At 28.6% G+C, this 6,002-nt stretch overlaps 1 protein-coding gene across 2 annotated transcripts in view; it reads left to right on the plus strand.

The window, feature by feature from the left end:
• LOC113548329 overlaps positions 1–6,002 on the plus strand; it is a 48,776-nt gene that overhangs the window by 27,462 nt on the left and 15,312 nt on the right. The window lies entirely within an intron of this gene.

Here is a 6,002-nt window from a genome sequence, read left to right on the forward strand (position 1 = left end):
TAAAGTTGCAATTATGATAAACAATGTAAAAAAATATTACACACTTTTAAATCGACATTATTAATAATATTTAAGTATATCATATAAATATTTTTTTATAAACTATTCGCCTTCATAGGTAATAATATATACTAAACAATTTTTTTGATATCTTTGTAAAGTTCTGAAAAAAATTACTTTTGATAGTCAACTTTTAATTCTTTCAGCCTTTTGGAAAAGTCTCAACTCCTATACATATTATTCTGATATTCTAGAGTCATATATTTAACTTCACTGTTATCGACCGTTAAAGTCTCCCATTTTTAAAACGACACAACGTGTCCATAAATCATAGCTTTAATTATATTATAAAATAATTATCATAAATGATGATAATTACAATTCATATTTATCGCAAAGAATAGCTCATAACTTTTTATTAAAATTTACTCTCTCGATGATTACAATAAAGTTCTTCAAAATTATGTAAATAGACTTGTCAAATGAGGCAAATCTTTCGGATTGTAAAAACTCGATATATTATGTCATTAATAGTAGAATCCTATTATATTTTTATCTACTCTATAGACGATTCAGATAGATTTCCTTAATTACTACCAGTCGTGACATAAGCTTCGTCTTTGTTCTTTCCTTTTCCCTTTGTTCACACATATTCGTTACGATACATGCAAAGCATATTATAGGTGTTGTATTAATGTATCATTATCTTCTTTTTATTAAGAGAACCGGTAATCAACTAAACGAGAAAATACACTCCAGTGATCAAGTCTCTCTATTTTGACCCTGTTAAGCCCATATACTTACGACTTGATCGTTTATCAGCATATCGTTTTCAGTGACTCTATACAATTTTACTTTTATGTATACAACGTCAGAATAATTTCTAATTTACCCGGAGAAGACCAATGATATACCTATAGTATTGATTATATATATCGTATCGGTGTACGTATCGTACATAAAAATCAATCGATCAAAGACATTAGACAGTACAGTGCCGTATTTAATGTATAACTTATTCATATACAAATTGAACGTATAACGCATTACAAGCACATAACCGTGTAAATTACACACGATCTGAACATCGTGTGTAATTTACTCTGCAGTCTCCATACCTGTGGCGAATCACAGCTACATATACAGTTCAAAAAATAGTATCATTTTACAACGCGCGTAGGTATATGTCTATAGGTATAATATAATGTATAGCGGCGAATATAAGTCGTACATTTTGTACATCATTCGTGTATATCTTTTCATTGATATAATTGCCTTGTCCGTCGGTATGATACCATATACAGAAAACTGATGCACCGAGAATTTTTTTTTTTTAATAACTGCATTACGACAATTATTATTTTCTACAGCGAGACATATGCACTATATACAATATTCATACGCGTATGTATATATATATATAATTAATCAATATATACAAGCGGTAGGTAGGTATAATGGGTAAATGTTTAGTATGTATTGTTATTATATTCATTATATATTGTGTACGCGCGATATGGAAGATGAAGTATTATTGCTACGCCGCTATTATACGAGTTTAAGGAATCGCATCATTAATATATAACGTATATAATGTACGGTGTTCTAAGGATTTAACTGTTGTTTAGTTAAGACAAATCGTTAAAGGTACGTACCGGAGTGATTCCAAGTTTTACCCATGATATATTAATATATCAATTTAATATTTCGTCCAGTAGAAATATTTTCGCCCGCGAGGCACATTCGCAACTCGCGTCTAACTACAAAGTCGTAAACTCCGTATGAGTAATAATATTATTATATATCTATATGTATAGAAAACGAATAATTAGTCGTCGTGGCTCGGCCGTTATTAAAGAAATAGCCGTCTGGTAGGTGCACGTCCGTATGCAGTCTAGATTGTCAATAAGTCGGTTAAAATTTCAAGACCACTATTAAAAAAATTTAAATACCCGATAGTCTCGTCCATATATTATACGCGTATATATTATATTATGCGAGAAAACGAGCACGCGACTTACCTGCAATATTATATTACACGCATATTATTATACCTATTACGCGTTTTTTTCTCCCGAGCTCATGCATAAATCAATATTATACGTTTGTATCGTATTCGTTATAATTACCCATATCATAGGAAACTAGTCATTTTACGGATACCTGTGATCTGTCTAAACTGAACGAGTATAATAGAAATGGCGCAAATGTACGCCAAGCAGTGCGCGAAGACTTTTTTTTAATAATATTCTGAATGACTTATATACTTGCCTAGTTACGTATACGTATTACCTATGTGCGAACGCGCGTGTACATTATATTATGCCCAACGAGATGCGCAGCATCCCGTCGGCAATACGCGTTCTGATCCATTAACTTCGCGTACAATATTATTATATATATATATATATACTACCGATTTATACCTATGAGTGGCTACCCGTCCGTTTTCGGACGAACTCTTTCGGTGGCGTCGCAGCATTATATAGTAATATACACATACCCACAATTATTGTTCCGTTAAGTACATAATGTTTCGTGTACGCGCGTATAATTAGTTTAGGTAAACAGCAGCTGCTGGCCAAGCGTCTCGGACGAATTGTTATTCACGCGCGCTATATCATAATTTGTATAGTACCACATAAATATAGTATATATACAGTATACACATATAGGCTATTGCAGCAATAATAACGAACTATAATAATATGATTCACGATTATACTATATATATATATATATACGCTCTTTTCAATCGATCCCAAGCACGCGGGACAACTGTCTAACGTTAAAAAAATATTCACGGGCTGATGATAAATAAATTATGCGTAGCGTTCCGTCCAACTTAATTTTACAGTAAAATAATATTATATACGACTTTTACCTATACACACTCCACGCTATACGGTCGTCGTAACGATACCTGTTATTTGTATATAATAAATTAATAACTATTATCGAATTATCTTAGATGTACATACATTGATACATTTGAGGTATTATCATCACCGCGGTGTGCCTGGACCGTTTTTATTGACGAGAGAAGAAGATTGATAGGCGGTTAAATATTTACACCCCTAAATCGTTTCTAAAATTTCACTCCCACAATAATTAATATTATATTCATTGTTTCTACGATAATAACTAAAATGTTATAACGTTATGAATGATGAAGCATTAAAAAATGTAATGAGTAAATACACCTATTACACTACAAACATTTAAATTGAAAAGATTACATTATTTTTGATATTGCAACACAAAATGTTTTTGTTGTAATTTTCAAGTAATAACACTTTATTAATGCAAAACAAAACATAAATTAAAGTTACCTATTTGAACAAAATCACTAAAATCTAATTTTCGCTTTTTCACATTTTTGAAATTGTTAATAATATCATTCACTGTTATATATTCATATTTATGTGTAGTACCACAAATTTACATAAGTCCATTCATTTGGTCCATTCTCTAGCAGTCTAGTCCAATTACAGTTTAAATTTTATATAGTATACAGATAAAAATAGATAGCATATTAATAGTAAATGAATTGATTAAATTACAACATTATGATTGCGTGTATTAAAAAAAAATGAGTGCAAATTATTTGGATTTTAATTAAACGCGAAAATGAACAAATCAAATATTATAGATTAAAATAAAAACACCGAAATGCCTCTATTATTAGCACTATTATTAGCATTTAGTTACTTTCGAAACTTGCCATAGTAGGGTTTTTAAATCTAAGTAATTAATTAAATAAATTATAATAGAATACACCATTATATTAATAACACTAGATAAAAATTAATCTCAATATCTTACATAATACAATTTAAATATAGTTTAAAATTATATTCTATGGGGGCAAATATACCTACCCATCATAACCCCTCCCCCTAAAGGTATACCGTTATAGGAAAATTGCCTGCGTCTATAATACATTAAACTTGGCGTGTTTGACTTCATGCCGTGGTAGCGTACGAACTTAAATAATGTAAATATGGCCCAAGAAACGTGTATAATATATTATATACACGTGTGTGTGTGTGTGTGTGTGTGTGTGTGTGACCGATCCTACTTCATTTTGAGGACGTGCGCCTAATTATATTATTATACAATCAACTAGGTACTATACACACACAGTACTCGTACGTTAACAGGCTGTTGGCATCGTATTATATATTATATACAAATTATAATAGAGTTATAGTGTTATATATAACACTTAAATATTTTATATTTTCATAAGCTTCGTATTCGTATAAATAGATAGGCGTACAGGTATAGTGTAGAGTACCTACCTATACGCCGATAAAACGTGTGTATAATATTTAATAATATATATTGTAATATCGTTATAAATGTTTACGGACTGGCCCTACTATAACGCACTGCAGGCTGCAGACGAATAACGACTTGATTGAGATTACAATACTCAACATAAAAACCTCAACAGTATACCTATTTACGTACAATAATTTATTCAGTATTATCACGTATATTTTGTTTATAACTATTGATGTATATCAGCCCGTCGAAAATTATCATTCTATAGAAATAAAAAACGATTAAATTCCGTTTGTTATTATAATTATTGATATCCGTAGTCGTATAGCACTCAAAATGAAATTTATTAGTCTTAGGGATAACAACATATTATTTAATTAAGTATATAAAATATATTAAAATAACTGCGAACACTGAATATACTACAGAATATTTAAGTAAAATTTATTATTCTATAATTAATGTGAAAGTATATTATTAAAGTTTACCACCGGATCGTATAACAATTAATACGTTTTGGCAGGTAAATATAATTAAAAATATTTTTGCATTTAAATATTCAGGTTCACTAGTTCTCGACAAAATTTAAAGAAAAAATATAACCAACAGATGTGATACAATTTTATATTATAGACTTATAACACGGATTTGTAATAAACTATTTTAAAAAGAATCATAATTGTCAAGACTAATAAATTGGTCGTCATAAAAAAAATTAATAATAATACCTTTGAAATAATAAGACTGTTATATTTCTTATGTAACATTCTGAACCATATAATGACGCGTCTTTTTATAAGTAAATAAGAATTTTTCAATTAAAAACACAATTTACTAAGAAGTTTATTTTTCCCGTTAAATTGATTGCGTATAACGAAGCAATGTTCCTTATAGTTTCCCGTTAATTGTATTAAATTGTGTTCATTATAGATTAAATTGTTTAATGTTTTACACGTGCCGAGTAAAAAAGTTAATTGAACCACAAATTGCATAGCTGTGATAGAAACAAGAACTATAAAACTTCGATAGAAATCTACTATGAAGTTGATAAATTCTTCAAACTGAAATCTTCTTAAAGTAAACAATATTTTAACTAAACTTGTAAGTATTGCAAAGAAAACATTTCCGAATTATCTATTCTATTATTCTAAATATCCTAATTATCTTTTTAAATCTATACAAACAATTAGTACTAATGACTCATTACTATTATAGCAAGTATAAAACCATGAATTAAGACTCTATTTTATAAAAACATATTTTTAAATCTTGAAGTTTAAAGGAATAATATTATGAATAATAGTTATACATAACGTTTTTATAATTATGATGTAAATATATGTCAATTTAAAATTTTTAGCAATTAATATTGATCTCTTTAAATATTTATAATTTATAAAAATGATCCTGTATAAAAATTAAACATTATATCTAGTAATATCAACATTTTTTGAAATAAATTATAAATTATTTAAATTAAAAAGGGCGGTTCTCGTTTAAAAAACAAAAGTATTGTCATAGAGCATTGCTTAAGCAGTACGAAAAAACCTAAAGAACTTGAAAATATATATGGTCTTTAAATATATTTCAATATTACAAAAATCAAAACTTAACAAAATATATAATATTATTAAATGAAAATTGGGGCGAGCATGCTTAGGGAATCAGCCTGTTTAATCCGTACATGGATGATGTGGGGTTATATATTATGA

Source organism: Rhopalosiphum maidis, chromosome 4 (genome assembly GCF_003676215.2).
Source record: "Rhopalosiphum maidis isolate BTI-1 chromosome 4, ASM367621v3, whole genome shotgun sequence".
Taxonomy (NCBI): domain Eukaryota; kingdom Metazoa; phylum Arthropoda; class Insecta; order Hemiptera; family Aphididae; genus Rhopalosiphum; species Rhopalosiphum maidis.